The following is an 11,753-nucleotide window of genomic DNA, read 5'->3' as shown; positions in this document are numbered from 1 at the left end:
GGCGGGCCGTGCGCGGGGTTGTTTACGCCGTAGGGGCCGCTGGGCGCCAGGCCCGGCCGTCACGCCTCGGCCACCTGCCTGTCTGTGGACTTGTTGCTCCTGGGCCCGCTGCCTTGGTTTCCCTCGGGCCTCCGAGGGTTTTTGCCTCGCCAGGCCCGTGTTTTCTTTCTTCGGGACTGCCACAAGATGCTCGGCTGCAGCCTTGTTTCGGAGTTTAGGGATGCCCCTGGAGCGTGGTGATGGCTCTCCACTTGGCCTCCTTGTGAACATGTTTAGTACAGGGGTGGGTTTGGAGTTCCTTGGTTTCCCACATGGCCCTGGCCTCCAAGCTTCGAGATGCATTCACACGTTGAAATACAGGCTGCGACTTATTAGAAAGTTAAGGTGGTGTGAACCTGTGGTCAGCTGGTTCTCCGGTCTGGAGACCGCGTCTGGTTTTATGCCCTGGAGGGCTCCCCACCACCAGGTGCTGGGATTGCTGCTTTCTGGTCTGTTAGAAGACACAGGTTGCCTTTTCTGCTTCCTGCGAGCATTTCTTGGTCTCTTAAGTTCAGGATTTAGGTACATGATTTCCTCCAAACTCACTTTATTCTTCTGTTTTCTGTACTAGGTATTGTACCTGTTGGCTGAGTAGCGGGAGATTTATCCAACACATCCATGGTCTCATAGTCTTTTATCAGATACTAAGTTCTTGGAGGAAAGGGACAGCTAGTGTACTTGTCTACAGTTGGCAGTGTGCATCATCCTGTAGTAGGCACTATAAGTTATCTCTTTTAGTACTTCCTTTCTGAGTACTAGATTTGTTTTTTTAACTGCTGCCCCCAATTTTGGCTTTTCTGACCCCTGCATTGTCATATTCTTCCCTTCTGTTACTGACTTGAAAATCAGAGAGGTCGGCTCAGTGTTAAAGTGGTTCATTTATTTTACACATGCCATGATGCAATTATAGTCCTCTGTATAGTGGCATCTTAAAATGTTAACTGCTTATCTTTTACTTGCGTGTATGGTCAGTTAACAAACATTGCCCCTTCTTTCTTGACTGTGTTTGTTTTTTGCCTCATTCTCTTAATTTTAGTGTGGTCAATATTCTCCTTTAGGTGTCTTTTTAGAAAGGTGTTTTGAACATGAATTGTATGTAAATATCCACCTCCATTATCTTCTAATACTGTTAATGGTTTTATTTATATTTTAGTGTGAGATGGGAAGTAAGGCTCTAAACTTTTTTTGTTAGTGACATCATCATCATTTGTTGAATTCTACTTTTCCCTTCTGATAAGTTCTATAACTATCAAAGGCCCTGATTTCTAATTCTCAAGATTTTTTGAGCTGTTGTGCCGTGATCTCTGGCTTCCTGTGGTGATCCTGTCTTCCGTTACTCTAATTTTATAATGATTTTAATGTCTAGTGATTTGAAGACATCAGTGGCGTATTGTAGACATCACTAAATATTTTTGGAAGGAACACATTTAGTGGGGGCAGGTTGATTTCCTTTCTTTGTCTATTGCCCCCTCCTTTTAAAGTTCCTTACCTGCTTTGGAAATTAATTTATTTTAGCTTGCCTTTTTCAGGGTCAGTTGAATCATTCAGCCTTGTTAAATCAGTCCCTTCTGTTGTTCACTTGCAACTCTCTGCTAGAGTTGCTTCTCAGAGTTGTACATAAAGAAGCAGCCTGATTCAAAATCCGCACGTCTTTTGACTTTGCACTGTTTCTTAGCAAATGTTGTGTCTCTCCCCATCAGCTATGATTTAGGATGCTCTGGACCTGGCTTCTACAGCACTAAGAGATAGATGGCTATGGAAATGTTCCCCGTGACATCCTCATGTCCGTTTGTATTTTACCCAATTGGATATTTCAAAATAAAAGTTTTCAGGAGTTGCTGTAATAGACACTTAAAAACTTTATTAGATCATAAAATAAATTCATACATCGTTTGTTTATTTATTTATTTAAGAGTTGGGGGTCTCTCTGTTGCCCAAGCTGAAGTGCAGTGGCACAATCACAGCTCACTGCAGCCTTGACCTTCTGGACTCAGGCGATCCTTCCACCTCAGCCTCCTGAGTAGCTGGTACTACAAGTGCACCACCATATCCAGTTAATTTTTTGATTGTACAAATGAGGTCTCACTATGTTGCTCAGGCTGGTCTTGAACTCCTGGGCTCAAGCAGTCCTCCTGCCTTGACTTCCCAAAGTGTTGGTATTTCAGATGTGAGCCACTGTAACTGGCCAGTGTATATATTCTCTAAAAAAGAAAAATCAAGCAATACAGAAATAGCCAAAGGAGTAAGTGAATGTTGTGTACCCACCTACCTAGTAGCCATATATTCTGCAAAGACTATCACTATTCAATAATTTGTTCTCCTTCTAGGTTTTAAAAATAGATGCGTCTAGATCTATATTTGTTCCATAAATGGTAGTGCAACATATATACTTTTCTGTAGTTTCCACTTAGTAATAATTGTTGAATTGTTTCTGTGTCAGTGCATATAATATTATCTTGTCTTTGTTAAAAATATTTCTGGTATTTCATTGTAGGAATAACACAAAATTTGTTTAGTGAAACTCTTGTTGCTACTAGGTTATTCCAAATTTATTTCTATTACAAACAAAACTGCAGGCATTATTTTTATGCTTATTCTGTATGCTGTCATATTTGCATGCTTGTTTGTTTTCTTTCTGTAGATACTTGGATGTGGAATTGATGGTCAGAGGCTATATATATGTTTTAAATTGTGAGAGAGTCTGCCATAGTGCTCTCCAAAAAAGTCGTTTATAAAAGTAAATTTACACAATTTGTAAGAACGTTGCTTTTGCCATACCATTGCCAAGAATTGCCATGGGTCTTAGATGATACTCCATTTACAAGTTAACAGCTTGCAGAAAACATAAGACTCCTGGGTCAGAGACAAAGCAAAACAGTAACGATAGCCAGAGTGTCATCATCTCTTATACTGATTCCTGGAGCCCTAGTTTTCATGGGATGATGTGACAAGGGCCTAGTGGCACTAGGGCAGGTAAAGTAGATTGTGTTACAGGAGAGGAATCCTGACTTTAGGAACCTGAATTTTTCACAGTGGGCTACAGTTAAACTTGCCTGAGCTTTACCATATTGGGAGACGTTATCTTCATTTTTCTGGATAGTGAATAAACATGCTCTCTGCTCCAGAAGGAACATCTCTTTATCTGCCAAGGCTGTATGCTTCTATAAACACCATTGAAGAGAGAATCTGGGATGAAGGCTTATAAGATAGGCAGAAACGAGAGACATGTGAAGTAATGGCTCACCAAAATCACTGCTAAGGTGTTATGATAATTTTTTACATTTAGTAATTTTATGGATGAAAAAATAAGTTTTTATTTCTGTTTTAATATTACATTTCTTACTGATGGAGTTGACTATTGTATATAATTATTGGCTATTTGTATTCTTTGGTTACTTACATGGTCATATTCTTTGCTTAGTTTTCTGTTGAAGTGTTCCTCTTTTTCTTATTGATTTGTAGTCGTTCTTTACATATAGTGGCTATTAATGACTTGTATATTGCAAATACACTACTCATGTTTTATCTTAGTGTACTCTGTTAATGTTATTTCTGGAAAATTTTGCCATATGGAAATCTTTAATATTTATATTGCCAGTTCTGTTATTCTTTTCTTTTATGGCCTCTTGGTTTCACCCTAGATTATTAAAAATACTCTTTGTATGCATTCTTTTATCACATATTTTAGATTTTAAAAAAATGGTTGCTATGAGATAATGTTCTAAATTTATTTTTTCAAATTGCTGGACATTTTCCCAAAACATTTATTTTGATAAGCTGTGTTTTCCTTGTTGTTTTGATTTGGCACATTTATTATAGCATACTATATCCTTATTTGTTGTTTCTCAAAGCTGACAAATGAGTAAGCAAAGTATGTTAGTTCTTTACTTTGACTATGATTTTGGTTGAATTCATTCTTAAGGATCCTATGTGTAATTGTTCTTAGTAGATTTTTATCATAAAAATATAAAATTACTATTTTTTTGCCCTGTTGAATGAGTTTTGCATTGGAGTCTACATTGCCTGATATTACTCTTGCTTCTTTGTTAGTGTTGTCTATACCTGATAGATCTTTATTGTTCATATGCTTAGTTTTAGTCATTTTACATCATTTTGCTTTATTTGCCTTTCATAAGCATCATATAGCTGGACTTCTGTTTCTCCCTGCAATCTTCTCGCCCTCCAGTTTGCCTTTTTGTTGTTGTTTTGTTTTGTTTTTTTGAGTTGGAGTCTCACCCCCTCACCCAGGCTGGAGTGCAGTGGCACACATGCTCACAGCCACCCCAGCGTTGACCTGCTGGGTGCTGGCGATCCTTCCACCTCAGCCTTCCAAGTAGCCGGAACTACAGGTGTGTGCTACCATGCCCAGCTAATTTTTGATTTATTGTAGAGATGAGGTCTTGCCAAGTTGCCCAGGTTGGTCTTGAACCTGCGGGTTTTTTGTTTGTTTTGTTTTTTGTATTTTAAAAAACTTTTAAGAAAGATAATGGTAAGAAATAATGCAGTAGTAAGAAATAATGCAGAGATCCAGATCCTGTGTACACATCACTCAGTTTCACACTAAGGTAACATCTTGCATAACTAGATATAATGTTACATCCAGGAAATTGTCATTGATACAGTCTACAGACCTCACTCAGTTTTCACCAGTTTTACATACACTACTGTGTGTGTGTATTCTAGGTAATTTTAAGTGGATTTCTATGGCCATTACCACAGTCAAAATACAGAACAGTTCCATCACTAGGATACCTTGCAACATGGTTTTTCATTTAATAGGAAATTTTAATCTGGTCATATCTACTGTTTTTTGTTTTTTTGTTTTTTTTTTTTGCCTCTTTTACAGATATGGAAATTCTGAAACCATGTATATCTCTTTTTTTGCCCTCATTCTTCCCTTTGATAAGCTGACACCTTGATCTTCCCTACATTCTTGGTTTTATTTATTTAATTTCTTTTTGAAAGTTCTGCTTTAATAAAAAACTCTCTTTAAATTTTACCAGTACCATATTTGTAATTATTTAGATTTAACTACAAAGTCACTGGTTACTTGAATATTACGTCATCAGTTACTTGAATATTATGTCATCTCCTTTTTTGAAGTATTTATCTTAATTTACCTTTTTCCTTCTTTTTTTTCTGAAATACATTTTTGAGTAATGTTTTTAGGAAGAGATATGGGAAGTATACTTGCATGTTCAGAAATATTTTTCATTTTGTTTCTATATGAAAAGAGTTTGAGTCAGTTTTTTCCTTTAGAATTTCTAAAATATTAGAGTATCTCCTAGCATTTCCTTGAATTTCAATGAGTTTTTCTTTTCTTAAATTCATCTTACATAGATATTAGGTTTCTCACATCTGTGCTCTAGGTCACTTATTTTTCTCATTTTAATGTTCAGTTTACTTCAGTCACCATGTTTTTAATTTCTAAGAACTTTTAAATTGTTTTTTAAAATTTGCTTATACTTGTTTTATAGATTCTATAACTAAACATAATTGTCTTTTGAACTATTTTGATTTTGGTATTTATTTTTATTGGATGTATTTGCTGTAATTGCTTAACTTGTTTCCTTTTCTTTAAAATGGCTAACTCAAACATAAAAAGGCAAGTCTGTATTGATTGATTTGTTCCTAGTCTGAAATCTGTCAGAATTCATGAAGATCTGTGTTCTCCCCTCACTACTCATAGATAGTTCCCTAAGGTAATATGAGTGGTTGGGGCTCTGTGAGCAGGCTTTGCCCGGAGCAGGACTTACTAGCTAGAATATATCTTGAAGGATTTGCTGGTTTGAGGACAGATAAATTGACTATGATAGATGCACATAAACAACTCAGATCTCCAACTCAACTGACTTGTTTTAGTCCAAAACGGACTGAAAACAAAAGCAGAACAATTCTAACGCCCAAAAATTTCTTTGTAGCACCCCCTTTGTAGTCATTATAGTTCACTCCTTTTTCCTCCCCTAACCATAATTGCTGATCTGTTTGCTTTCCCTATAATTTTGTCTTTTCCAGAGTATCTTATAAATGAAATCATATAATATGTATGTAGCCTTTGCATTAGGCTTCTGTCACTTAGCAAAATGCATTTTAAGATTAATCCATATTATTGTCTGCATTGGTAGTTCATTTCTTTTTTTACTGAGTAGTAATTCACTGTATGGATGTACCACTGTTTATCATTCACCTGTTAAGGACATCTGGGATATTTGTAGGTTGGAATGATTACAGATCTACTGTAAATATTTGTGTACAGATTTGTGTTTGAATATAAGTTTTCAGTACATGTGGGTGAATACCTAGGAGTGGGATTGCTGGATAGCTTGATAAGAAGGTTTTATGGAACTTTATAATAAACTGCCAAAGTTTTTTAGAGTGATTATACCATTTTGCATTCCCACTAGAATTGTTTGCAGCATCTAATTTTGTCTCATCTTAAAACTTGATCGGTCTGTGATTAGCTTCTCAGATCTAAGATGTTAAATACTATCTTGCTCAGGGTTTACCCTTTTAAAACTGTGCTTGATACTACTCTTCAGTAATATGTTTGCTAGGACATACACAGGTATGTTATTAGAGAAAAAGATGATATATTGGACTTAATAAAAATAAAATCTTTTTTCTTTAAAATAATACTTTCAAGTAAATGAAAAGGCAAGCATAGATGGTGAGAAAATATTTGCAAAACTTCTATGTGCCAGAGAGCTTGTATCTAGGGTATATAAAGAACTCCTACGACTCATTAATGAGAAAACAAAAACCAATTTTTAAAATGGGCAAAACAGACTTTTCACTAAAGAAGCTACAAATGGCAAGTAAGCACATATAAAGATGCTTCTCATCATAAATCCATTGAGAAATTCAGGGTAAAGACTGACAATATTAAGAATTGGTAAGGATGTGGAGCTGCTGGAACTCTCACACATTGCCTGTGGACATGTAAAATGCTGCATCCACTTTGGAAACTGATACTAGAAACAGCCCCAACATATACAAGTGAATGGATGTATCCATACTATTGACCCTTTAACAGCATAGGTTTGGACTGTGCAGGTGTGCTTATGTGCAGATTTTTTTTCCTGATAAATATAGGTAAACTTTTTGGAGATTTGCAACAGTTTCAAAAACTGTAGGCAAACTGCATAGCCTAGAAATACTGAAAAAATTACAAAGTTAGGTATGTCATTAATGCATAGGATATAGGTAAATTCTAGTCTATTTTATCAGTTACTACTGTAAAGTACACAGATCTATTGCAAAAACTTAAAATGTATCAAAACTCTTGCACACAAACACAATATACATGGTGCCATTTGCAACTATAAGAAATGTAAACAAAGGTAAAGATAAATATTAAATCATAACTGCATAAAATTAGCTGTAGTAATACTGTACCACTGTAATAACTTTGTAGTCTTTTGTTGCTATTGCAGTGAGCTCAAATGTTGTAAGTACTGGCTTAAAACCTTGTGTGAAGCTAATCATGTTCCCATTGAGCAGTTTGTCTCTCCAGTAAACTGTATATTGCAGTAAAAAGTGATCTCTTGTGGTTCTCACACCTTGAAAAACACCGTGGGACCCATAAGAAGTGCTACTAGTAATGCTGGAAGTGCTCCCAAGAAGCAGAGAAGAATCATGACATCACAAGAAAAAGTTGAATTACTTGATATATACCATAGATTGAGGTCCGTGAAAATGATTGCCTGCCATTTCAAGATACATTAGTCCAGTGTAAGGTTCATTGTTAAGAGAAAAAAAAGGAAAAGAAAATTCATGAAACCGTATTGTAGCTACACCAGCAGGTACAAAACCTTGCACTTTTTGTGAAATACCATTTTATCTCATATTGAAAATGCAGCTTTTATGTGAATGCAGGACTGATTTAGGAAAGGTATACCTGTAGGCTCTAATATGATTCAAGAGAAAGTGAAGTCATCATAAGACAAAGCAAAATAAGGTGAAGGATCTAAAGCTGAATAATTTAATGCCAGCAAAGGATAGTTTGATAGTTTTAGAAAGAGGATTGAAGAAGTGTCAAGAAGCCTCTGCTGGCCAAGAGGCAGCAGATGAGTTTCCAAACACCATTAAAATAGTTGAAGAGAAAGAATGTCTGCCTAAGCAGGTTTTTAATGCAGACAAAAGTACACTATTCTGGGGGAAAAAAAAAAAGCCACAAAGGACATTTATTAGTAAGGCAGAGAAGTCAGCACCAGGATTCAAGGCAGGATGGGATAGACTAACTTTACTGTTTTGTACAAATGCAGTCAGGTTTATGATCAGGACTTCCTTTATCTGTAAAGCTGCTCACTACCAAGGCTTGAAGGGAAAAATAAACATCAGCTGCACAAAAGCTTGCCAGTCTTGGTTGTACAACAAGAAGACCTAGACAATGAGAATGCTTTTTTGGGTTTGAGTTCATTGATACTTTGTCCCTGAAGTCAGGAGGTATCTCATCAGTAAAAAACTGCTTTTTAAAGGTTTGCTGCTGCTTCTTTTTTTTTTTTTTTTGATATTGGACAATGCCCTTGGCTACCCAGAACCCCATGGGTGTAACACCAATGCCATCGATGTGTTCTACTTGCCCCTCTAATTCAGCCTGTAGACCATGGGGTCATAAAGAACCTTTAAGGCACATTACACGCTGTACTGTAGAAAAGGATTGTCAATTCTATGGACTAGAGAACAATAGACTATGGACTCAATAGAGAGAACATCATGAAAGTCGGAAAGGATTTCACCATCGAAGATGCCATTATTGTTACAGAAAAAGCCATGAAAGTCATCAAACCGTAAACAAATTCTTACTGGAGAAAGGTTTGTCCAGATGTTGTGCATGACTTCATGAGATTTATGAGAGAGTCAATCAGGAAAGTCATGAGCGAGACTGTGGATATGGCAAAGAAGGTGAGGGGTGAGGAGTTCCAGGCATGGATCCTAGAGACATTCAAGACCTAGTAGACACAGTACCAGAAGAATTAACAGAAGATGACTTGATGAAGATGAGTGCTTCCAAACTAGTGTCAGACGGTGAGGAAAAAGCCATAAAAGATGCCGTGGCAGAAACTTTGACATTAGACAATATGACAGAAGGGTTTCAATTATTTAGGACTGCTTTTTACTCCTTTACAACATGAACCTTTCTTATGATTTTCTTAATAACATTTTCTTAATAGCATTTTCTTTTCTCTAACTTACTTTATGGTAAGAATATAATACATATAATGCATGTAACATACACAGTGTGTTAATTGACTATGTTGGTAAGAATGTGATCAACAGTATGCTATGAGTAATTAAGTTTTTTTGGAATCAGTTATTTTCCTCAGAATATTTACTGCATGGTGGAGGGGTTGGTGCCCCAATCCCCCATATTGCTCAAGGGTCAAATGTATAATGGAATACGATTCAGAATAAACAGAACTGACCCATAATACCCATAGCAACATGGGTAAATCTCAAACATATGCTGAACAAAATAGGCCAGATGCAAAAGAGTACAGTTGATTCTTGAACAACATGAAGGTTAGGGGTGCTGACCCCCCATGCAGTTAAAAATCCACATGTAACTTTTGACTCCCCAAAAACTTAACTATCAATAAATAGCCTACTGTTGACCAGAAGCCTTACCAATAACATAAACAGTTGATTAACACATATTTTGTATGCTATATTTATTATTATATACTGTATTCTTAAAGTAAGATAGAGAAAAAGAAATATTATTTTTAAAAATCTAAAAGAGAAAATATATTTACTATTAAATGGAAGTGGATCATCATAAAAGTCCTTATGTTCACATTGAGTAGGCTGAGGAGGAGGAGGAGGAGGAGGAGGAGGAATCAGTCTTGCCATTCCAGGAGTGGCAGAGGCAGAAGAAAATTCATGTATATTTGGACCTGCACAGTTCCAACATGTGTTGTTCAGGATTTAACTGAACATACTATTATTATTTTCCTTACATGCAATTCTAGAATAACGGACAATCTGGTTTGTAGTGACAGAAAGCAGATTAGTTTTTGCCTGGAGCAGTTTGTGGATGGTGATTGCCACCAAGGAAATCTTTGGGCTAATGGAAAGTATACTATATGTTGATTTTGGTGGTAGTTACATTGCATATCTTTTTCAAAACTTATCAAACTATGCTTAAAATGGGGCAGAGTTTTTTGAAATGCAAATTAAGCTCCAAAGGTAATTTAGCAGTATTATACCATTTTAGTTAGTTGTTCTTTTAGCTATAATGGCTAGCTGTGACAGACATATGATATTGTACTTGGATTTTTGTTAGGCAGGGTAACTATAAATTCACTATATTTTTATAGGTAAAATGTTTTCTATGTTAATGTACAAAAATGTGTAGCTGTTATTTTGTTCAAGTAAATTGACATATAATTAGTGTGATTTTAATAGAAATATCATTGTTTCTTCAGTAAGGCCATTAAAATTCACAGCCAGATATCCTTAATTGTTAATATTTTAGTTAACTATATATTGTGTGTTAAAGGTTTAGGGTTATTTCTGAGTTCACAGTTCTCTTTCTTTCTTTCTTTTTTTTTTTTTTTGAGTTGGTTCTCTTTCAGATGGGTTAGTCTTACCCCATGATTAAACAATGAAGAAAAAGGTAAAGTATAGATAATATAACATAGTGACAGCTGTATCTAAGATACTTTGTATTGTTATATCTGTGTAGTTAGAAACAAGTCCTTGCTTGTCACTTTGTGAGATAGTATCTTGGGCGGGAAGAGGGTTTCTAGGTCAATTGTATCAGAAAAATCGTCAGTCCACTCATCCCACAGCTCTGCTTTTTTTTTTTTTTTTTTAAACTGATTCCTCTTATTCCTTTTTCTGATTTTCTTGCTACTAAAGATTACTTATGAAATATTTTCAAAGTTTGGATATGCTTGTCAAGGAGAGTCCAGGAAAGAAAGAGAAGAAAGGACACATTCTGCAGAACTAATTGTTATCAAGCCATAGTTTAAATTGATTCTAAATCTTGTTCCTTTCTTTCTGAAAAATGCATTTCTAGTCTGACTTTTTAGGTACCTTTTGCTTAGTCCCTGCCATTTGTTTATTAACTCAGCAGAAGTTTTTGCAGAGCCTATTGTGTTCTAGACTTCTTGTAACTTCCTTGCATTTTTGAGGGTTACCTTGATTCCTAGAAGAGAGAGGTACTGTTTGCCTCTGGTTGTCAAGACTTTTCCTCAGCCGTTAAGTTTTTCTTCCTGGCTCATATTTCTGCTTCTACATTTGCTTTGTTTGCTTGAATTTCAAGAAACTTTGAAGTTGGTTAGGCGTCTCTGTTTTTCCTGTTGATCCCCTTGATTCAGTTAAGAACTATATCTGTTTATTCTACATTGGTACCTTATTGATTAAAAAATATAATCATAATAAAACGTTTTAACTGGGGAAGAATTTACATAGAGTAAGAGAGAGGCACATAAAGTCTCAAGATACCATCCCTGGTTATCTCCTTGCTGACACCATTTTTCAATATGTTAATTTTAAGCATATCGTACAATTAGAATATCAGTAATTAAGATGAAGAAAAAGAATGCTTTTGCTAAAGCTTGGCCTTTGCTCCTCCATATTGTATCTAAAACCAGAACAATGTTAATCTGTCTTGTTACCTTAGCTCTTATATTATTGCCTCTCTTGGCCTGTCTCTTCTCTCTTAGCTCTTAGGTTATCCTTTTTTTCAGTAACTTCTTTTTTCATCC

The 11,753-nt window shown here is 35.8% G+C and overlaps 1 protein-coding gene across 1 annotated transcript in view; it reads left to right on the top strand.

Annotated features, from left to right (window-relative positions):
• FBXL4 (F-box and leucine rich repeat protein 4) overlaps positions 1–11,753 on the top strand; it is an 81,702-nt gene that overhangs the window by 422 nt on the left and 69,527 nt on the right. The gene's annotated exons all lie outside the window — the stretch shown is intronic.

This window comes from Carlito syrichta, unplaced genomic scaffold (genome assembly GCF_000164805.1).
Source record: "Carlito syrichta isolate Samal-C Ts95f unplaced genomic scaffold, Tarsius_syrichta-2.0.1 Scaffold104742, whole genome shotgun sequence".
Taxonomy (NCBI): domain Eukaryota; kingdom Metazoa; phylum Chordata; class Mammalia; order Primates; family Tarsiidae; genus Carlito; species Carlito syrichta.
This window is presented reverse-complemented; position numbering and strand designations above follow the sequence as displayed.